This window comes from Mya arenaria, chromosome 6 (assembly GCF_026914265.1).
Source record: "Mya arenaria isolate MELC-2E11 chromosome 6, ASM2691426v1".
Classification (NCBI taxonomy): domain Eukaryota; kingdom Metazoa; phylum Mollusca; class Bivalvia; order Myida; family Myidae; genus Mya; species Mya arenaria.
This window is the reverse complement of record NC_069127.1, coordinates 65468981-65494431: the sequence shown is the minus strand read 5'-3', so window position 1 is coordinate 65494431 and position 25451 is coordinate 65468981. Positions and strand designations below refer to the sequence as shown.

Here is a 25451-nt window from a genome sequence, read left to right as displayed (position 1 = left end):
ATTTACTTTTGGATTTCTTTATGTCATCATTTCCCTTTGCGATTTCATCAACTTGCCTCTCGGTTTGAGTTTTGCTGACTTGATAAAGTCGCGTATTGGGATCACGTTGGAACAATAGGCGGTAAGGTGTAAAACCGGAAGAGGTATGTGGCACTGTACTGCCTTAGAAAACAGTACAGCTCCTGTTTCCGATTTTTCCTTTCGACATGCGCTGATTTCACACATTTCATCAGCGGCTTGTTGAATGATTCCGCTTGAGCGTTTGCGCGGGGCCATCGCGGGGTGATTTTACGGTCCACGAAACCACTGCATTCTGCGATTCGGTTTTGATTATTTTAATGACTCCAAACTCAGACACAACTTTAAACAGTGCTGGAATTGCTCGTCTTGCGGAAACAGATTTAATGATTTCCACTATTAGATATCAGGAGTATTTATCTGTGATATCAAATAGATATTCGCCACTTGATAACGGTCCATAAAACTCAGCGCTGAGGTTTTGCCTCGCATTTGTGGGCATTTCCGACATATTGAGTCGTTGTCTGTTTTGTGCTATTGTTGCGGCCTGGCAATGCATACGATTATGTATTATTTGTTAGATGGCCCGACATGTAGTCCGAAGGATTGTCTGATCCAGGTCAGTATTGGATTGTCAGTTTGAATGATTGTAACAGTAAACCCCATCTTTCAATGCGTAATGGTGGATTGGACTTTTGCCATTTGCGTTCCAATGGTTTGTGATCGATCAAGACCGTAAAATGAGGTGATCCGCTCAAGTATATGTCAAAATGTACTTTTGCAAGTGCTTCCCTTTCTGTTTGGCTATACCTGCTTTCGGTATCTGTAAGCGCACGGCTTGCATACGCGACTTTGTTTTCCTGTGTCAATATTCTAGATAACTCAACAGGGCTCGCGTCAGTGATCAGTTCTATTTTCTTTTTCGGATCGTAGTAATTCATGACAGTTTCACTCGATAGTTCAGTTTTGAGTTTCTGGAATGCTTCGTCTTATTCAAGTTCCATTCAGTCAGTTCTTTTAGTTAATCTGCGTAGTGGTTCTGTTATATGAGCATAGTCCCGAATGAACCGCGAGAAGTAATCCGTCATCCTGAGGAAGCTTCTTACTTCTGATGCGTCTTTAGGTGTTTGCATGTCTTTTATGGCCGCTACCTTGATTGATTCTGCTGATACAACTTTACCACTAAATACTACACCAAATAATGTGATGGATGTCTTGTTGTATTCACATTTTTGCTTGTTTAGTGTGAGTCCATGAGTAGCAAGTCGTTCAAACATCTGTTGTAGGGCCTTATCATGGTCTGCCTGGGTTCCACTATAGACTTTGATGTCATCAGACATGCTCTTCGTTCCCTTGATTCCTTTAATGGCATTGCTTATGGTTTCTTGGAACACCTCTCATGCAGATGATACACCAAAAATTAAACGTTTATATCTATAAAGTCCCAGGTGGTTGTTAAATGCAGTTATGTATCTTTTTCATCAAGTGAAAGTTGGTGGTACCCTGATTTGAGGTCCATTTTGCTGAATATCTTTGACCCGTTCAAATCGTTGATTCATCAATGGTTTGCAAAAAAAGTCTTTCACGTTTTATGGCTTTGTTCGCTTCACGCATTTCCACACAGAGGCGTATTTCATCAGGATTCCTTTTTGGGGGTGTTTCTATTGGCGAGATCCAAGGTATAAGCTGATCCGTAACGTTTTCGATATTGTTTTCGTTTAGAAGTTTGTTTATTTCATTTTCTTGTTTTTCCCTCAGATGAAATGGTGGCCGTCTCTGTGTTTGTGCAACATGTTTCACTGTTGTGTCTATGTGTAGTTTGACGATCTTAGATTTTAGTTTTCCTATACCATTGAAAAGTTCTGGAAATTTTCATGTTCAGTGTCTATATTGTGAATAATTTCAACTATGTGTTATGCACAATATCCCAATAATCAGCCATTGTTTCCTTTAGCAATATGAAAGGTAGCATTTTCAATCTTTTCATTTTTTTCAATTGTCAAGTTGCATTTGCCTTTCAAAGTTATTGATTTGCCTCCCCCATATTGCTGGGGTTTTGGGAGGTGTTTTGTTGACAATTTTGGGCAGCCAATTTGAGCGTAGTTTGGTGACTGATGCGCCACTGTCAACCATGACCGTCATTCTCTTTGAATTTATAACCACTGTCTGTCGAATGTGGCGTGTAACTTTTGTAGTTTGGTCTAATCGCGTAGAAGTATTCTTCATCAGATGATGTGGATTGGCCTCCTTCTGCAACTTGCACTTGGTTGACTGGTTTATTTGTTTGCCTGTGTTTGTTTGCAGATCTTTATGAAATAATTTGGTTTCATGCAATAGTTGCATGTTGTACCTTTCGCTGGACAATCGAATGTATGTGGATAGTTTCCACCACAATTTTTGCATTTATTGTTATTGTTCATAGAAGGGGGTTGATGCGACCTTGCCTTGAGATAGCCCCTGGTTCTATGTGAATTGTAGGATGGACTGTTTCCCTTTATGCATCTCTGTGAATTTGGCCATTCCTACCTGTTTTTATGGCATTGACAGGTCAATCTTTCCTTCTGATAATTCAAGCGACACAACCACGTGTTAAAATGTTCGACAGTTTCCTGTCTGGTTCACGCAGAGCTCGCCTACTTAGCCTGTTTGATCTGCAGTTTTGGATTACCTGCAGTAGAATTTCAGCATCAGCGTCTGTGAACTCACAAGTCTTCGCTAGACTTCGTAATTCTGTTGCCAACTCATCGATTGTCTTTGTTTCCATCTGCTTGTACGCCCTAAACTTATACATTTCAATTTTCGTGTTTTTCTATTGCAGGAAGTAGTCGGTCAAACCTTTGTCGTAGCTTCGTACGATGCTTCTGTTACACCCTTTTCTGCATAACATATATTAAACACCCTTTCATCAACATAGTAAAGAAGTAAAGCTCTCTTCCTACCATCATCGGGGATGTTTATTCCGACTAGAATTTTTTTTTTCAGACGGGCAAGATATTTTTTCCATCGCGTACCTGAAATGGTTTTGTCAACGTCGAACGATGGAAATGAGGGTAGTGCCATGTTATTACAGTGAATGTTTATTCTGTCACACATCCCATCCTCGTCGCCAATGTTATATTCTGTATGGATGGTGGCCGATAAAATACGAGATGGATTCTTGCTTTTGATTCTTTATTTAGGACTCTAGCTGCATGGCCTTGTTATTATCAACTCCGGTTACCAACATCCGGTACAGTATAAATCTTAAGTATAAATGATCGGATGAGCGGATACAACTGATGTTGTAACGAATATGCTCAAATATATATTTTAATAAACAGTTAGCAACTAAATTGAAAGCTGTTCATGTTCATTACATAACTCATGACATGTATAATTACAAATTGTTTGAAGGGAACTTTGATGTGGAATATCCATAGTCAATGGTGCACCTAACCAAATGTTCAAATATCAATGCTAAGTCGTTTGTGTGGAAGGATTTTTCTTTCGTCACATTTGTGGAAATGACGAACACCGCTAGCTGCCTCATCTGGTGCTGATATCCCAACCAGGTGTCTCTTAGCCTTCATCTTACTTCTAAATTTGGAATCAAATAAATGGTCCCTGTCGTAATGAAAATTAAACAGAGGATTAATTTTGACAATGAGTATGTAAAATATACGAAAGAGTTGCATGTTGTTGTTTGTTTCTTTCTGTTTGGCAGATGTAGTTAAAACGAGTTTTATTTCCTTATCATCAACATGTTGTTTCTCTTGGTTGCGCAGCCAACATATGTAAGATCAAATAAAATTATGGAACTAGAATAACATTTACAATGTATGACGATTGATGGCATCGTCTAATAATTAAATTGTAAAACCGAGGTGCCGTTTCGAAAAAATTGGGGACAATTGATTCGAAGAGAACGTAACCACACGGCTCTTTTTCTAAGTCATGGTAATTAAAGTAAACTGAAACATGTTAGAATTACCGTATAAAGATTTTGCTGACAAACGAGGGATAAACAAACAAATTTCTCTGCCTTAGATAGCGTCATGTGGAAAGGCCGATCTGGTTAGAGTCTAACCAGTAGTAACTGAAATGTGTTTTCTAAAGCAGCTGAATTTTCTTCATCTTTAACCACACATGTTCCGTTTTGGTCTAAGTCCTGGAATTTTCGAAATATATTTTCAGCTTTGAGACTCCTCAGTTATCGAACATTTTAGGTGCCAGACTTAACAAATGGAAATATCCCTGGAACATGAAATTGGGGACACCTCTGATATAAGACCCATAAGGCGGAAATATGCAAAAGTTAACACCATCGAAATGCCAATTTCTTACTTCCATTTTACGGCTACATCTCTCAGCAGCACTTATCCTTGGATCATCTTCAGCTTCATAGAATTCGCGTTTCAGTATGCAGAAATTTCCCTCTCTAAGATATTGAATTGAACAAGAGATGTTTTATTTATTCTATATATTTCTTAAAACTAACAACGCTTGTCGAAATTATGTGAGTTTTGCGGTGATTTTCTAAGATTTGAAGTCACAATTTTCATGGTCAGCTAAATTGTAAGCATTGTAAAGAAAGTTAATAATGTTTTTGTTATTCTTTATTACACTGAATGATAACACAAAAGAAGTTGATCAACACGTTTAACAGTTTGTCCCTTTGGTGTAAGTTTAAATTAAGAATATGACAGCATCAGTTTTATTTATTTATAATAAAAAAGTGTACCAGACAAGAGTTCGGATAACTGTTCTAACCTCTAACGTAACGTTACGCATTAGCTCCCCTTTGGTCATTTGTGTTAAAGCTTTCATATTTGCTTTTTCTTTATAGTTTTAAAAACATCAGGCGATAACAAACATAATTTATTTTTTTGTATTTTAAGCATAAACTTGATTTGATCATAAACCGTTAATGTATTATTTATAGTTCATGATTCCGTTCGGAGCAGCTTTCGTATTTTAATTGTTTGTATTACTTGCTTGTGACCCTGACTAACTCGGGTGGTATGTTTCCGTGTGCAATAAATAAATAATGATATTGTTTAAAAAGGTAATTAAACGTGCTTCTGTAATGAAATATTGTTTTGACATTTGAAATATTGAAACGATTTCAAGACCAAAGACGTAATTTATTTATAGGGAAACGTAGCGGACAACATTTTCAGCGGTCTGGTGTTAGCAATATGGTTGACTACATGTACTCCCGTTTGAATATATATTTTTAAGCTTAAACCTTTGTGTCAGGCGATGGCAGACATAATAAATATAAAACATAAAAATAGTTAAGGCCAAGACTAAATTATGTAATAACAGAAGTCAAAGTATTTTAATAGTGCATAATTCCGTTAAAAGTACGATCCTATTTTACAGTAAATATTCATTGCTTGTAGCTTTGAATACCTTTTGTATTGTTTCAACAATTGCAACAAATGAATAAATAATGATGTCAAAAGCATTCTACTGTAATAAAAACACTTAAATATAATAAAGATAAATAAGAAAACAGTAATATCATGTCAATGAAAAGTTATTTTTTATGAGTCATGAGTAAAAATAACTTGAATATTGCGTCAAATAAAATGTTCTAATCGCAATATACACATTGAAAGGACGAGAGCAGTCACGTGGTGTTTGTAATTAAACACGTTAAAGAATATTTTAAAAAAGCGTATCATAATATATGATACGGATATCGCAATCTTTGCTTATCGTTCCAACCCTATTTGTACATAGTGACTGGACGAGAGCCGTCAGTGTTTTATTAAGACCGATGGAAGAATATTATAACTATTACTGAATCTGATTGATGTTATCAATGAAAGTATCTTAGGTCGACTTATTGTTACAACTGCTATCTATTTTACACAATATAGCTATCTACAATGCAATCTTGTAACCTAAGGGAAGGTGGTCAATGTGGTCAATGTGGTCAAACTTTGCAATGCAGTTACGCACAAATACTGTTTAAGAACCAGCTGTTGTTGAGCCGGGGTCTTGGGGCATCCGGGCATAACCATAATTTATTTTTAGAAAGAGCTTCGTAGATCACGGATTTAGGCCAAAAATGTTTTAGTGATTCTAGCTACGATGCTGAGGCAAATGCGGACAAATGAACATCGTTTTCTACGTTTGATAGTTTGACTAATGCATGTGATTCTACCATAAGGCAAGGCAGACACATTATGATCTAGAACATTGAAAATAAAATAGGTTTGCTGAATAATGATTAAAGTGTAGCTTTCAGTCAGCATAAATATGACAACGTATAGTACCAATAAACATACTAATCAGAAGTAGCATTAGACAGGAATCTTCAAAAGTCATATTTGTTGTATACATGCCGTTTTAAAAGTATCTATGTTCGAGTCTTGGTCCTTGCAATAGGCAGTGTGAGTTAGCATTTAGCACACAAAAGTGAACTTCAATAGTAAATAAAAATCTAAAAAATCTATTGAACTCCAAGTCCTTCCCCTGTTTCTGCTGGCATCTGAAGGTACAGATGGACAGAGGTACAAGAACTACATATTTCTCTACTCTTATTCCTCCTTACATTTTTAGGGCATTAATGGAAATGAATAATATTGTTCAATTTGAAATAAATCTGATCTAGGAGTTTGGACGTGAAATATGACTGTAGATGATAAATATTTATTTCATGCATATCGGTGAAAGAATGAAAAATATTGGTGAATGAAAGCTTGATTATTTCACTCTGGCGCGAGTGAAATGATAACATTTGATCATTTCACTCTATACCGACAACTCGGGCCTATTTTTTCCATCTTTTATAACATTTGCTTCCCTTGACTTGGAAAAGTACATCTATGTAACAAGTTGAGTACATGTTTGTTATCGTCTGTAGTGCAGTAATAGAAACAATGGGTGACTCGTATTGAATTGTCAAAATCATATGATATAATAGTTTTAATAAAACTAACAATTTTGCGATTGATTATAACTATTAAAAATGAACAAACTTACCAATTCATGAATGAACTATTTCATGGAACATACTTTTGCAATTAACCCGCTTGGTACGTATCGGTTGAATATTTACTTGGCCACATGTGCTTGTAATATAGTTGATAGATCATTTCTTCCTACAAACTCTAACCGCGTACATGTATGCACAAGCATTTTGAATTTGACCTATTTCCTTCAATTGTTAACCTTATCAGTTCAACAGTTCATTGGTTTTAAAAATAATGCTCAGAAAAGGCTTATCCAAAAGCTGAACGATAAAGAAGTCTTATCAAATAGCTCAGATCATCGACAATAAAAACCTGAACAATTGAAGCAGATTAAAAACCAACTAGCCTTACAAGGCCATGGTGTTTTTCGACATCTTTTCGAAAAAACTTTCCAAGATTGCGCTCCATCCTTCTCAAAAGCATTTTCGGGCACATTCTCAACATTTCCTCTGGGGTTTTCGTAGCACAAAATTTAACGGAAACGTGACATTCAACTTAGATATTAAACTAACTCGCTGTCTCAACAACAAAACATCCTTCGGCTGCACTGAGCATGAATTCACCCCGAAATAGCATAATGTTTGTATAACAATCGATGTATACATACGTCTTCTGTTTTAGTTTCGACTAAAGGTACACGGATATGCTACAATATGCTATACAATTCAAGAGAAAATCTGATTCTCACTTTTTATTTATCTTATTGTACTATATTTTCCACATTAAAAATCACTCTTTTGATTTACATCATTCGCAATCAGCAGTCAAAGCCGTCATTTATTAAATACATTGAATATATTATGAAAACATGTCATGGTTTTTCAGAATCTGTAGTTGGATTCTACAGTCACAACACTTATTTAAAAATAGTCCGCTCTTGTTTCGATCGCATGATGAACTGAGCTCGTAACCGTTATTTTCATTTAACTATAATTGCTATTGTAAAGGTCTCTGGAAGGCATATGTTACATTCAGAAACGATTTTGATAGATTCGCTAGCCATTGTGTTAGCCTGCGTTTTGATAGATTAAGAGAACGGCAGGAAAAAAGTTATTCAAGGCCACCCTTTTCAACTTGATGGAAAAATGGGCATTAAGGGCGCATCTGTCACAGTCTCTCACCTCAAATTGTGTGGGTCAAAAATCATATCAATTTATGCATATATTTCACCAAAATGCACCAAATTAGACTAAAATTATCAATTGAACTTAACCGCAATACTATGTTAAGGATATTTTTTTAGGATCTAACGGGGGGGGGGGGGGGACTAGGGAATATTTTAGATAAATATTTGCAATCTCTTCCGTAGTCCCAATTTTAAAGGTTCCTTGGGAATGGGGCGCATGCCCACAGATTGCAGCTTTCGACCGACTGAAGCACAAAGACAAATATAAAAATAAGACACTGCTCAGCTTGGCTTTAAATTAATTTCAATATTTAAAAAAAAGAAACAAAATGCAAAACGTGTTGATTCATCATTTTACGTGATTTGTAGAGGGTTGTATATATAGGGGCAATTTTTTTATCTCCGTCGTAGGACTGTTGGTGTTTAACATTAACTTTCTTCATGAAAACAAATATAGCAACGTTTGCTCCTTATATTCGTATGCGTCTATATATTTATTATTTGATTTGCTGCGAAGGTTTACTTCATGAAACTTCCATAACTTTCATCACATTCAGTAAGTAAATTTAATAATTATTCTTAGTCATAACTCAAGATAGCCAATGTACATAATTTACAATGATTTCACCAGCGTGAAATAACTTCCTCAATCATTAACGATAATATAAATGTCATACACATAAAAATGCAACCAGCTATGCATGCCATGTAGCTTATATTACAAAATTATTAAGAGTCAGCTTACAGGCAGCAGGACAGTGGAATGCAAACACTCAGCGAGATTCACACAACGATACAAGACAACGGATGTTAGTGTTACCGCCTAAGCAATATCAACACAACTCATTTTGAAATAGTATAATCGTAGTTAAAGCAATAAACTTATTGTAAAACCCACACATGCACTTGAACTATATTAAGATTTTCAGAAAATAAAATAACGGAAGTAAAAAGAAGTGACTTATTTTATAAGGCGTTCTAGTTTAAAACTTATAAACGAATAAGCAGTTGTGGATTATCTTACGGCTGACATTCGGTTCTTGTATTTGGACCTTATTTTCGTGAGTATTATTTCTATTAAGAATAATTAAGTTTGTAGATAAATTTACTTGACAAGTCACGTTTAACAAGCAGTAAAATGTATCCTTTGCATATTTTAATATACGATAATAACTGGTCCATTTTACTGTTTGTGTTGGATAATAACACTTGTAAACTAAATGATAACAACGCTACTTAAATGCTGGCATTCAATTAGTCATAAAAAATAATGTGTCATATCAGAGTAAATTAAAATATATAAAGTCTCTCTTATGATGTACGCGCTATTATTATATATACTTACGGTTTTAACACCTTTTAGGAGAGGTAAGCCGATTTGTGATTCTAAGGCCTTATTCAAACTTTCCCTGTTAGTTATCACCAATTTATGTGAGCTCAAATGTGACGAAAGCTGAAACCTTATAAAATCACTCTGGAGTTAGTTTTCTGGGCTGGAACCGGAGTTGCGTCCTTTTTGAGAACTCATGAGAAATTATTAAAAGCTAGCCGGTCGATACCAACAAACGTGTAGATAAAGCGGGGCTTATCAGTTGCCTGTTGCTATTCGCCATGAGCTCTGACATTCTGCACTTATTAACAGTAGTTTAATTACGCTTTTTTCTATGTTAATATGTTTCTCATAACTGAAAGATAGTTAAGACAACTAAGGAATTCGGAAATACTGACATTTTCCCTTATTGCTACTAAAATTATGCATTTCATTATACTTTATTAGTTTCTATCTAAGAAGACTATTTTAACCTCCAAATGCATTTATCGTTACTGTAACCATACATACGAATTATTCTTATAATATCATTATAAGTTATCAGTACAAGTATACAATTTGACGATATCATGCGATTTTTTTCTTCTTTGTTGCTTGTAGGAACAGTTTCGCATTTAATTTAAAATTGATATTTGTGAAACTTAGTGTTAATTTTGGCCAAAAGCATGTATTGGTTTATATTACCAATAAACTGAAACCGAAACTGAAACTGATATTGATACATTGAGAGAAACATTAAGGTAGTTATATCAATATTAATAATGCATTAGACTTGTATAAACTGGTGAGTATTAAAGTTAACGGAAAAAGGAAGAAAAACAGCATAATCCATTAAAGTTTTGTTATTCAATATAAACAAACGTCGCTTTTTGTTGAGTTTCGTAAAGAAAATTAATACATGTTTGTTTCCCTTAATTTGACATTTAAGAAAGGACTTATGCTGAAACGAAATTCCGATGTTATTTTGAAATAAATTATTAATATTTAAAATTTCGACATTAAACCATTTCTAACGGAATCATACATTGCATTCAATTAATAATGATGAAGTTATTTAATGTTTCACTTGATTGTAATGCTATGTTTTACCAATTACCATTCATTTTCATCTGATTGCCAAGTATTACCTCTGTATCATTAATGTCTGCTTCTGCGAATTTGTCGGAGGTCCTTTTCTAAGGAGTCACATGACATAGTATGTGTAGCCTTAAAGCTATCGGCGTGGTGTCATTTACCTCGGGTGTAGACCAAACCGACAACCTCTTAGGCGAGGTGCACAAACCAATTGAATATGTGTATGATAAACTACAGAAGCAATCTCGGAAGCCAACTGTTTAAACATAAAACCCATTTAATGACACAGGGTAAACACCAATGTTGTAAAAACTTGTTTCACAATCGTTGTAAAATAAATAAATAAAAACTAAGTGTACATGAATCCGGAACCTAACTGTACAAGGAAAACTATTTGATCAAAGCGTCATTATTTGATTTAATCCTGGACCGGAATGACAAGACTCCGCTTATCTTCCGACTAATTTTTTGGCAAGCATCAAAGACGCCGCGAATGTTTTTGAAACATGACTAAACGGAAGCAGATGCAGTTCACCAGCATACCAAGTTTAAGGTTACTGGACACAATCATTCTTCAGATATTGAACGAATTCGGACTTTCAGCTCAAGGACACAACGACTTTGACCTTTGACCAACTTACGTTAAATAAATAAGGGTTTTGGTCATGTTTAAGCGACCTCTACCAAGTTCAAGATCTCAAGGCCGAGGCGTTTTCAATTATTGATAGGAAAGCCTGTATTTTCAGCGTACGGTCACAACGACATTGACTTTTGACCCACAGACCTCTAAAGCCAGAGGGTTGATCTGATGGTTATGAATAACCTGCCTTCGAAAATTGAGGATCTTGGGCCATTAGTGTCAATAAAGACCATACGATTAATATTCCTTTCAAAGCATAGTTACCTAAAGTTTGTCTGTGAACCCTATTGCAAATATAAAATTGTATTCATGAATATATTTCATCTTTACTTTTATACATTCAATCAATCGTTAACAGGAACCACTACCATTCATTTTACGAATGCCAACTAAACTTCCTTTTCAAGATTTACTCTCAACCATTACAGCGTAAGTGTGTTTTTTTGCATTTGGCAATTACTTCAGTATACGGTTCTAAAGGTATAGGTTTGTATAACCTATGATTAGATTCCAAAACATTTTTATAGAGTATAAAATTACTTTTTATGTTAATAATAAGTATATATATTCAACAAGATACATGCACTCTTGCTGGTTAGCACATAACCTAGCGAAAATGATAGCCCAACATTGTTAAATGTAAACATAGAAGTTATTATAAACACCTTAATTTTACGAAAAGAATATGAAAACTTGCGTAGCTAATACTTATTTTTAGTAAAGAGTAAATGACAGTATTTCGTCGGAATATTTCGTTTATTTTCTTCATAGCCCGCCCCCCCCCCCTCCACAAAGAAACAAAAAAAACGCCTTTATTAAGTATCTTATGGTTCATAGCGTTCAATGTGTTGCATCAGATTCGTAAGTTGAATAAAAGGGGCATAATTTCAAGTTATTTTGACCTTTCACTCGTATTTTGACCATATGCTTAAAATTGTTATAGAACCATGACTAACAAATACACAAATACTTTTATCAGGGTTATCTTCTGGCCCCATGTTTGGCAGTATCTATATAGAATAATAAGACGTTTTGTAATTCTTCAACATTTTGCCAATTATAACCATATCATAAGCAAAGAACAATAATATAAATAATGTATCATCTATTGTAATACCACTTTTGGATTCATCTTGCAAAATCATCTCTAAATCGTCATAAAACAAAACAAAGAAAACAGTAGAGGGGATATAACTTCGCCTTGTTTTAAACCAATAGAGCATACGAAGAAACATAATATGAAGAACAAAATCACAACAGTTGGAGCTCAATGTTTTGCCTAAGGGAGTGTTTGTACCGAAACTAACCTCCTAACATTAATAATTCGTTAAATGGTAACAGTGCCTGAATTATCTCATTCTGTCAACAGTATTAGAAAACAAAAGCATATACTGCTACTATTATACTTAAAAGGAACCTAGTGTTTCTAAATGTTTCGGACCTGTTACAGCAGATATCATTAGATACATGACGTTAGCTAATCAAACAATCAGCATTGTTTCAGGCTTCACTAAACGATTTAGTGGAATGTGCTACACCCTCAAAAGATGTTCCCATGTAAGAATAATATAAATGAATAGCTTGCTAAAAACTGAATATTCAAAACATAAAAAAACGTAATCCTCTAAGGAATTTGTGCTTTTGTAATTAACGCAGACTCTGCGTTTTTGAGGACTTCTGAAATGTTATTTTAGTACTGATTTAAGTATCGATTGTATAAAGACCATACATTTGATACCACTCCCACGGTCTATTTTAAAGAAGCGAGTTACCTGAAGTTTATCGTAGTCAACCTTATTGTAAACATAAAATTGTGTTTATGAATGTATTTCATATTAAATTCAAAACACTCATCAATCGTTCACACAAACTATTGCCATATATTTCACGATTACCATCTAAAGTGGCTTTTCAAGATGCACGCTGATTCATAACACGCAGCTTATAATTAAATATTTGTTTCTGACGATTGCTTTAGAACAAGATCCAAAAAGGTGTTAGTTTGTATAGCATATGATTAGATGATTGTACAGTTTTTAAAACATTCTTTGAGGGTATGGGGTATAGAAACGCTTGATGTTTATGACAAAGATATCTTATCAACATGGTAGATGCACTCATGTTGGATAGCGTAAAGCCCTGTCAAATTTTAAAAGAAGGCATAAGGCCTGAAACATTTCTAAATTTAACGATCACGTAGATAAAATCTTTAGTAAAGGTTAAATGACAGTATCACAGAGATGTATTGTCGTAATCTTTCAGTTCTTCAATAGCCCCACCAGGACCGCATGTGTCTTTATTTTGAAAAGTTTTCAATGTGTTGAATCAGATTCGTAGGTTGATAAAAGAGGCACAATTTAAAGCTATTCTGAACTTTCGCTCGTATTTGGACCATATGTTCAAAACTGAGATAGGACTATGACTAAGGTTTGATCTTTGTAAGTATTTATTTTAGGATGACGTTCCCAAACGACAGTAATTAAAATGTTAAATTGTTGATTGAAACTTTTCATGTCCGAAGCTGTGAAACACTCTTTATCAGTGCCGAAATAATATGGTATACAATAAAACAATTGAAACTACAATATAAGCACAGTATGTTATTGATTGACAAATGCAATGACTAAACAGGTTTGACCCAGTTTTTCGGTAATTACAGTAAAGCTAAACTATATCTTATTTGCTATACATTGGACAAAATAACAAACAAAAACAGATTGCGCAATACAGTTGTCTATGAAGAAACAAAACTCGCATAAACACATTTGAAAAAAGGTAATGATTTGCTATAGAAAGATTTTCAGAAAATTGGTTCCGTTCACCAATTTTCCGATATTTGTGCACAGGTGTGAACAAATATCGGTTGACACGATGGTTTTAAACATTAAAAGTTAGTAGGCGATACATGTATGTTATTAAGCCTGCTTTTGGGTTGTTAAAATACTATTTATATCACGTTGGGTTATTGTGGGCGGAAGTGCTATTGGTAAGTGTGCTACTATCGTTTATATGAACCTGCTTATTGTTTTGAAATGAAAACAAATGTTTTCAAAAATGCGCTCGTTACCTAAATGTATTGTTATTGAATTTTGAGTCAAAGATCACTATCTAAGCCATTAAAATACCTGAAAAATTGTTAATTTGTAATTTGATTGGTATTTATTTTTCATTTTCGTATTCAATAGTTTTTTAATTAAGGCCTTTGAACTGGTGTTGGGACAGAAGTGTATTTGAATGAACAGAGAATTCGTTAAAGCATCGTTTAGTACTTTTAAATTAAGGGCTAATATTAAAAATCCCCCAAAATCAGACAAATACTGCAATTTACATAGACAGCTTTTCTGTAAAGATATTTAAAAGTTTTGAGCAATTTCACGCAATTAGTTTTTCAATGAATTGTTTTAAATACAAAGTAGCCTGTGTTTGCCTACGTGTAAGACTAAAAAGGAACTATAATAGAATATGTGCCTATTTAGTTATCTTTAGTTTCTAGAACATATGAAAACATAGAACAAGTTACGTAAATTGTTCTGATAATTACTGTTTTATGCCAAACCTGCTTGTGTTGAGCTCGAAACAGTCGCCGAAATAGCGGCTCGGTGTATATGCATCCACCTGTCCTTAAGTACGTGCATACGTTCATGAGTACCGTCGGCTCGTGTTTTGCTTGTCCAGGTTACAATTTAATCATGCATTGTGGGATTAAACATTATCTGGGTTAAAGTGTTAGCGATAAGTAGTCAGCGTGCCGTTTTAAAACATTTGTGTATAGGTCAAAGATCAGCTCATACTAGAGGGCTAAAAGTAAAAAAATCTTTGTTTTTTGACTGTTCAAGCTGTAGCCTGATCATTCTTTGGAGGGCTTTGAAATAAATTTAAACCGTGTACAACTGGCAATTCACGTACAATATATATGCAAAAAGCTACAGAAACATGCTCAGTAGTAAAATGTTTAAACATAAACCCGGTTTAGTGGCAATGGGCAACGCCAAAGACATAGAACACAAATTCACAAGCAAGAAACATAGAACAGCACACAACTCTACAAACAGCACAGTGCATAAATACTATATATATATATATATATATATATATATATATATATATATATATATATATATATACAAATCCAACCTTTGGGATATTTTGCCTATTTTAACAACCTTTGGAAGACATTATCATTACATGCTATATATCCTATAATAATATATCCTTTGCATATTCCTTCATAAAATATGCATAAATAAATGTAGTAAAGCATTTTTACTGATGTTTTTTTCCAAAAATACTAGCCATCGAGAATATACAATTTTTGACTGTCGCCTAAAGGTAAAGCGCCGGATGTTCACGAAAAAGTACAACCTTTGGGAGAAGTACCCTAAAGGTTGTACTGTATATGTCGCCAAATGGTTCAATATAATATATAATGTAATGACTACTTAACTCAGTCGGTAGAGTGTTCTCAATGGCTCGCGACAGACCCTGTTCGAATTAAAGCGGTAAATATCGGTTAACCTAATACTTTAGTCCTACTGACAACGTTAACATGCCAGTTCGGTAACCATGATTTATTTAGCCATCTCTTCAATCCTTTCAATATATTGTCAAATTATTATTTCTTGCGTTTTGTTTGCTGTGTTCATGACAATATTTGAAGCTAATTTTAATTCAAAGTCGGGCTAGGTTGTGATTTTACTCTCACACTAAGACAAAGTTTTATGAACCTTAATAAACAATAACAACAAAATCTATGCCATTATTATTAAACCACATACATGCTGTTTGTCCAATGACATGCTCTATTGCCGTTTCATCATTGCATTACTCTTGTAAAAAAGCAGCATTGTTTGCAATTATGACGGGGTTGCTTAATTGCTTCAACCACCCGTTGGAGTGTAAGCTTCTTTACACTCGCACTCGGGCCTTGCCCATTCGACGAGTGCTCTGGTAAGAGTGTTAGTTATCTAAAATATTTCGAGAATGGTGCACAGACACAATAAAACCCTGGTTTGAGCCAATCCAATTCTTTCACGTGCCGCAAAGTTTGCACTGTCACACGGGACCCTGATTAACGTCCATTCCGGAAAATGATATAGTATATTAATGTTGCCGTTGGGAATCGAAACTGCTGTCCCTGGATTGACTAGTGTGACACAAGACCACGGAACCACCCGAAAAACGTTGACAAGCTATTTACCGTGTATTTCGGTATGTTCTCCCTATATATGGCTATACCAGTTAGCAATGCGATGGTTGTCGGAATACATCCTCCGGCGGGATTATGTATGCCAAAAACGTGCCCTGATATCCAAAAGCGTAGTAAGCAGCTAGCCTATTTCATTTTTTGTGAGCTGGAAGAACATCACTTATTATGAAACAGGTATAAAATTACAAGTTATTATGACTATATGCAAAATGCAGCATGGATGACTCATTTAAGTAATAGTTTTATAAGAAAAGTTGAAATTGTTGTGTATAATGTCCTCATCCTGTTATGCCAATGCCAAAACGAGATTGTCTGATGGAGGGGCAGACATCGACGGCCCTATACTTGGAGGAAGAATTGGCGATTGGATTTTATATATGTCTCTGGTGTAATGTCGTTTGTGATTTCATACGTTTTCTTCTCAGACTTAAACAGACGTGTCGTTGCAAACCCACTGTTCCTTTACTTTAAATAACAAATAGAAATCTATATACATTGTAAATTTATTATGTTTTCAATTTGAAAAGCTTAAATGCTATGAATATATGTACATATTCATTTTGATTAAGTTTCACTCGTATCTGTTTGATTGTTAAACCATTCGAATTAATTATGTTAGGCTTTTGTCCAAGAAAATAATGATTGCAAATCAAATCAGTAACGTATTATTTCACTTGAGAAACAACCACCAGAAACCATACAGTAAAATTACACTAAGAAAAATGATTTGTTTTAATGAATGTAGTGCAGTTAATCTCTCCAAAAATATTTAAAGGTGCACTTGACAATTATTCTTGAATATTTGATACGGTATAAAAGCGGTTACAGCAGGCGAGAAAATGCACAATATAAGATAAGAAGGTACAACACTCGCCCCAGGCGGTAGGTCCTGACGCGAGGCCAAGACTGTCTGTACATCATCTTTCCGCGTATCTATACCCCATTTAAACAAAGCGACACACGAACATTCCCTAGATTGAATATCAAATTGATATTGCCACTAACCATTTTTTTTTTCTTGAATCCATCGTGTATGCGGTCGAACAACGTCTTCCTTGTGTCGATCACTTTGTGGTTAATAAAGGTGATAGGTTGCCCCTCTTTCCCATTTCTAACCTACGCCCCTTAGAAGGGGTTTACATACTTAATTATTATACGGCTCCAGACATTAATTAAGTAGAATTGTATTTGAAACATTGGCATAACACATGTAAATGGAGGGTAGACGATGTATAACAAATATAAGATATTTTGAACGTTTGAGATTCAAAGATTCATTTAAATATGTATCAAAATGAATCTAGGAACAATTTAATTTATTCAAAAATGGTTCTTATATAGTTTTCCCATCAATTTATAGAAATTATTCCAATTACAAATCGAACTTCAGTTTTCCAGACATACTCATTCGTTTCACGATGTCTCTCCCAGAGGAGTCCGACTGCAAATATTAATTGTTCAGATATTAAGAATGTGTTCATTGGTTGCACGACACCTAGTTTAGTTTAAACTCTTTTTACTAATTTGTGGGATTATATTGTTCCTGAAACAATTCTTAGTCCGTAAAACCTTTAAAATTAGTTATTTTGTTTTGTATTTGAATAACAAGGGACCACATAAATCCGCTGGCGACTTTTGGACACCAAATAACTGGGGGTTGACGTTTTCACTTAAGCCCAGGTTATGGTTACACCATAGAAGTCGAGACAACCGTTGAAGTATAAAAAACCCCGAAAAGAATGAGGTCACAGGAGCGGAATATTATACAGGATAATGAGGCCTAAATTGAAATTGATTCGACTTTTTTTATTGAAATCCCTGTAACGGAAAAAGATTTATCACAAGTTTAGAAAAGTCCTCGGTACACACAGAACATAATGCTTGACAAACCTATTGACTATTTGACATAAGATTTTGTTTTATTTTGACTGACGAAGAGGTGTATCACTGTTATATTATTGAAATGCATTTACTGCATGTTTTAAAGACTAATTAACACATAACAAACACTTTGCAAACACGTCTAAGCAGTAAATGCACAGTTGTGTTTATGTAAGGTTTATTCGTATTTCTTAACATGACTTTTACCTCAAGTATACACCAATGATATATCTAAATCAATACGTTGAATAAATAACTGAGTCGGAAATAAAAACGTTTGTTTTATAATTATCAAGGTTTAAACAAAATCCTTATTTAATTTACATGGAAAAGAGCTTTCATGTGAAATACGTTTAAGCGACATACAATATACATGGATTTTTATTACTTCTTCAGGAAGGATCGCTTAAGATCATATCGTTATTTACATGAAGCTTACAAAGGCCATTTTTCCTGCAACAAAATAGAGGGAAGAACAGAACAATAACACTAACATAATTTTACGGAATAGTTACATTTGTTTGAATTGTATTCATAATCTTTTTAAGTTCTTAACCAGACGACTTACACTGAGCAGAGATTATCGGTTGAAAACATAAAACAATTTGCACTTTTGGGACATATAAATTTGCATAGGTCCATAATAAATTCATATAGTGTACTAGATGCCATTTTTTTCTAAATCGAACAACTTATAGAATATTCAGTGTTTCATATATATTTTACTGTTTGAAATTATGGAATAAAACGAAAAGGACTTTATGGACTTATGCATGGCATAAAGAACGATATATTAATCAGCTTTTAACACTACCGAGCCCGGTAAACAAACACTTATTTTTACAATTATTTTGATGATTTATTATCCACGTTGTGGTGACAAATAAAAAATATTTTTTCTTTTCTGTTTTCGTTTTTACATGATAGGATGGGGTATTTCAGAGTATGATTTTACAAATCGGTCTAACCATAAACAATTAAATACATGTCGTCACAAAAACATAACGTCAAATGAACAAACGCATCAAGAAAAAAAATATCGGAAAAAATGTATATATTATAAACAATTTTTCAATTCTTCTCATTTAAAGCTTGTTCACAACCATTGTACTAATAGAAGTCCATAATGATACATGGTATATGCTATGCAAGTTGATGGTAAGCTTCGGGTCCAAGTACATTGCAGGTTTTTGACCCACGCCTAATTCATTCAATAAAAACGATTCAAATATAGAAAATAAATTATATCCAGTGAAAAAGAGCACACACTGAACTAGGGGCGACATGTTTATGTCTAGATAGTCAAGTATGGGTAATAATTACCTCCTACTTGAATACTTAATTGGAAAACAATCGAACGCTGGCCGTTTGAAAAACAAAAACAAACAAAAAACCCAAACAAAAACAACATAAATATGTAGATAAAAATTGAAAAAACAACTAGAAAAATAAATTAATACAAAATGTTAACATATTATTTGGTATTGAAGAAGTTTTAGAATTCAGATAGTAGTGAGGCAACTGGGAATTCAACAACAAAGAGGTCAGTTCACATTGTTATATATGTATGCACACTGGACGAAACGTCCTTATCTCAGAACACTCTCTTGCCAATGAACTGTCAGCGAGTCTTACTCATCCTTTAAAAATATCAAAGTTACCGTACTCAAGCTTTTACATTTTTAAGACACGCATGCTATCCAATTTCTAATTACAACACGTCAAGACCAATGAAAAAAAACATATCCAAACGTCAGGGCTGTGGGACCACATATTTCATTCATCGTAGAGTCCGCGGTTACTCATTTGGCAAATTTCCCACAAACAAATGGGAATAACCCACCCCCTTGGCCTCAGAAATATGTTTCAGTCACACTTTGGGCTGTGATGGAGTCAAGCAATAACGCAGTCTCTATAGAGTGCGGAAAACCTTTATAAACTCAACAACGGCAATAATACACGCCAAGTGGCGATATGCCAAGCCCGCTAAATAAGCTTCAGACACAGTCAGAATATTTTCCATGTTATTGCAACACAGACATACATGGAGTTCAACAGTAAGACGAAAACTATTTATATTTAGTATGATATATTATTTGGTAACGATGAACTTGGAAAATTTAAAAAAAACTCGAACATCTCAAATTATTGTGTACTCAATTAATTAATGTTTCAATAGTACTGTTTCAAATGTTGACCTCTCAGTGTTACGTTCAGGCCTGGCTGATGTGTGTGCTACGTCGCCTTATAATTGTGAAATCCTACTATGTATGATCAATACAGCCAGGACAATGTTTTCTCAGGATCGATTGATGTACTTACGTTTTGTTGAAAATCCTTGTATATATGGTAAAGTTTCAACCCGGACTAAGTTCAGTCAAAATAAGTTCTATCAACAGTATTTATTTTGATATTTAACTTGTATTGTGTCCTTGACATTTGACGTATAAATCATTGCTGTGCGTTCATACCGCTTGTAGGCTCGTACCTAGGCGGGATTCCGATCGTTCAAACTTCATAAACAGACAGAAAAAAGGTACATACATTATCACTACGAAATCGTGGCTTAATAAAATCAATCTTTATTAACAGAACAGAATAGACCATTCCAAAACAACAGTTTTTCTTAAAATCCGCTTTTCTACGATCATCATAATTATCAAATCACTATTGAACCCACGGACAAATCCCGCCAAATATGAGATACTGCGATGACCATGATAGTATGCAACTGACTGGTATGTTTTGCCTATTAACCGAAAACAGTAATCTAATATCTACAGCGTGCTTAAAAGATAAAAGAGACATTTAGAAACGTTTAAAATTATAAACATATGTATATGTTATAGCACCATTACTGATGATAACATTTTACTGCAAATAATTCATCTATGCCATATTCTAAGATGGCACATACTACTCTTACTGACAATATATTTTCGATCCGTAAACTTTACTGTTAGGCAGAGATAAAATATAAATGTCATACGTAGGCAATTAAAAAGGCAATTTACTTCTATGTCCTTTTACATTAAAATCTGTTTACACCTCAGAGGAATAATGAACCCACAAAAACAAAAACAACCAAAAGTAAATAAAAAGCAAAAATAACAAATGCGATAACATTAAATGTAAAAACCTGTATGCAAAACTATATTCTTTTTTTAACACAGTGACTTTTCGGTAAAATTTTCTGACCCTAAACAAAACTTTACAAACACAGGTTGTTGCGATGTTACCCAAAGGTCGGATTGTGTTAAACGATTCGGACACTATATTAAATCATTTTCTTGCTCGCCATATGCTACGGGTAACCAATGTCGCATGTGTCAGGTTCAAACATGCAATTTGCATTTTTGTAATGTTATATGAAATTACAAGTATATGACCTCACCCTACAGTTTGTGGTCCAAGTAGGCTTATAACAGGTCAAAACAAGTCCTGAATTGTGCACAAAGTGACCCCGGTTTCTGCTTGATGCCCTTACAAATACATATTAGGGACATAATATGCACGAAGAGAACAGATAAGGATGTTGCACAATTTGTCGCCCTAGTAAACGTATAAGCTAGAATTGCTAGTCCTTAGCTGAATTTATAGCTATCTCCGCCTACTGGTTATTGTCCTAATAGGCACATGAGAGGGAAATTCCAGTCCGAGCTGAACATTTACTGCTTCCGCCCACTGGTTGTCGCCCTAATAGGCACATCAGAGGAAATTTCCAGTCCTAGACGAAAACCTTTATGTTTATAATAATATATCATTTGGTTACGAACAACTTTGAAAAGCAAAAAAATCGAACCTCTTAATTTATTATGTACTTAGTTATTTAATGTATCAACAGTACTATTTAACTGTTGACCTCTGAGTGTTACCTTAGGACCTGGCTGATGTGTGCACCACGTCCCCTCATAATGATGAACCTTCATGGCAAAGCTGTTTTGAAAATCCTATTATGAAATATCAAAATACAGCCAGGACAATGGTCGGTCAGGATGAATGGATGTACTCACGTTTTGTTGAAACTCATAGAATGCATTGTTCATCCCGGACTAGCTTCAGTCTAAATAAGTTCTATCAACAGGGTTAGTTTTGATATTTAACCTGCAAGTGTGTCCTAGACATTTGACGAACACATCTGTGTCTATGCGCTAAGGGCTTTATGGTGATCCTTTATACTTGGTTAAGATACAGTTTAGGTGGAAGCACTTACAAACTTTTACCCACTCAGTGATCTTTTTCAATATCATTATTTAACATAACACAAACGCTGAGGTACCAGTCATTCAATATGTATGCGTTTCAAGCCTTTGGATATACGGTTACAATCCTGTTATCAGTCATTAATATTTTCCGTAAATGCATTAATTAGTGAGTTGTTAAATATTATTCTCTCATTATTCATCTTTGTTATACATGTGTATTGACTGAATTTGAATGAGAGTGTCACTTTTAGGAAAAAGAACTATTGCTGTGCGTTCATACGGTATGTAGGTTCGTATGTAGGAGCGCGTCCGATTTTTCAAACTGCATAAACCGACAGAAAAAGGGTACATACATTATCACTAAGAAATTGTTGCGTTATAAATCCTATCTGTATTAATTAGACCATTCAAAAGCAACAGTTCTTCAAATCCGCTATTCTACGATCATCGTTATTATCAAATCACTATTGAACTCTCAGACGAACCCGCCGAATATGAGATTCGGCGATGACCGTGATATTATGCAACTGACTAGTATGTTTTGCCTCTTAAGCGGAAACATTAATCTTAAGTCTACAGCGCGCTTAAAAGACGAGAGAGACATTTGGAAACGTTTAAAATTATAAGCATAAGTATGTGTTGTGGCTCCATTATTGATAATAACATTTTACTGAAAATAGTTCATGTATGCCATATTCTAGCATGACACATACTACTCTTACTGACCATAACTTTTCTAAACCCTAAATAATACTTGTCCTTGAGGCCTAGGTAAAATGTTTATGTCATTTCTATGCAGCAAAAAAGTAAATATGCATCTATGTCCTTTTATATAAAAATTGTGTTTACACTCATCAGAACATTGGATCTACAAAAATAATAAATTGGATAACATGAAATTCAAAATCAAACATTTGAAAAAACAAATTAGTATTAAATATAACACCGTTTGGATTACAATCGATTAAACAGTCTGGTAACATACTTTTTTGTCTTCAAAATGTTGCAACGATGTAACCCAAAGGTCGGATTGCCAAACCATTTCGGACACTTTTTTTAAAGCATTTTCTAAAAAGATTATTGTTGTTCTTCACATATTACTGACCAAAAATGTCGCGTATGTCATGTTCAAAGTGCTTGTTGGGGTGGGAGTAGAAGGGAAGGGCGACTTTGTACATGTGATATATTCCTTTCTTGTTAGAATGTTCATTATTCAGTTATAGAATTCACATTGTATACTAATACATAATAGCCTTACTCGGTAACTCGATTTTATCTAAAGTGACAACAGAGTGACCTCATCCAACTGTTTGTGGTACAAATACCCATAATAGGGACACACTAGTCCTGAACTGCAAGTGACATCCGCATTATGGTATTAAAAATCATGATATAGACATGCTTGTTCTGAATTAAACATATAGTGTCTATTGGCATGCCATGGCGGGCTAGTAGGCATAAGGGGGCTACACTGATACGCAATTGTACATTACGTGTCATCGCCTTAGTAAGCACACAATATGAACATACCAGGCATGAACTGAAACTATATTGACCTCATCCTACATTTGGTCGCTCTGATATACATACTTAAGCGATAAATAAGTAATGTAAGGAGCATCAGGTGACATTTGCCTACTGGTTGTCGTCAAAATAACCACATATAAGGGTCAAATCGGACCTAAGCCTCACATAGTGGCCTCCTCCTTCTTGTTGTCACTCCAGAAGATACCCTTTTAACCAGGCATGAGATGCCTTTAATCACATTTATATTTAAGATTGTTTCTTGAAACAAAATATATTAACGTAACTTCGGTTTTAATGTTGTTTAAAGAATGATTTAAATTGTTGTTCATTTATGATGTATGTATGTATGTATTCGCGCCTCCGATCGTTCAAACTGCATTAATGAACAGAAATCGCATATCACTAAGATGTCGTGACGTCACAAAATCTATGTTTATAAACTTATTATACCATAAAGAAACACATTGTTTCATGAAATCCGCTTTTCACCGATCATCATTATCAAATAACTTTTTAATCCTTGGACAAAAAGTAGCAATATTGTCAGGGTTATTGTGTTACAGCTGTAATCTCACGGTATAAATTTACATTAAATGCAGAAGCCCGGTAACCTCAAACTCTAAATGTTGTTATAAGGTTATACTATGTTCGTATTGTCCTGATTTTTCTATTTTCTATCCTGTGATAGATCCCCTCGGAGATGGGATTCTGCGATGAACGTGATATTATGCAACCGACTAGTATGTTTTGCTTATTTCAGCGATAAAATGTAGTAATCAATACTGCGCTTCAATGACGAGTGAGATATAATAGCATTATAAAGGATGGTAGATGTTAAATGAACATAACTTCATTGGCATATTATAGCATGGTACATTCTACTGTTACTGACAATGCATTTTCTGATCCTAAACAATACTTTACTTTTAGGCAGAGGTAAAATATTCATGTCATGGGTAGGCAATTAAAAAGGCAATTTACTTCTATGTCCTTTAATAATAACAAATGCGATAACAGTAAATATAAAAACCCGTATGCAGAACTGTATTCTTTTCAAACACAGTAAATTTCGGGCAAAAGAAAATTTTGTAATCTGGTAAAATAATTACATGTCTCCCAAAGGTCGCAGCGATGTTACCCAAAGGTCGGATTGTGTTAAACATTTCGGACACTATATAAAGTCATTTTCTTGAAAAGCCACTGTTGCTCTTCATATGTTATGAGGAATAAATGTCGCAAGTGTCAGGTTCAACGCGGGGAAAGGGCAACTACTTCAATTTCAAACATGCAATTTATTCATTTTTTTGTTAGAATGTTTATTATATAGTGACGAAAATACCCGTGTATAACAATACATGATAGCCTAAAGCGTACAGTCGATATTATTTATAATGTTATGTGACAATAATGTGACCTCATCCTACAGTTTGTGGTCCAAGTTGGCACCTAACAGGTCAAATCAAGTCCTAAGTTGTGCAT

At 34.5% G+C, this 25451-nt stretch overlaps 1 protein-coding gene across 4 annotated transcripts in view; it reads left to right on the top strand.

The window, feature by feature from the left end:
* Nucleotides 1–25451, top strand: part of LOC128239369 (uncharacterized) — an 87922-nt gene that overhangs the window by 5042 nt on the left and 57429 nt on the right. The window contains exon 1 of one of the 4 annotated variants that reach the window (XM_052955994.1): nt 8886–9170. The exons of 1 other annotated variant lie outside the window; for it this stretch is intronic. The gene's annotated coding sequence lies outside the window, so the exon portion shown is untranslated. Of the gene's footprint in view, nt 1–8885; nt 9171–14064; nt 14140–25451 lie in introns of those variants that run through there. 2 more of the 4 variants (XM_052955990.1, XM_052955992.1) reach the window with 2 other exon arrangements.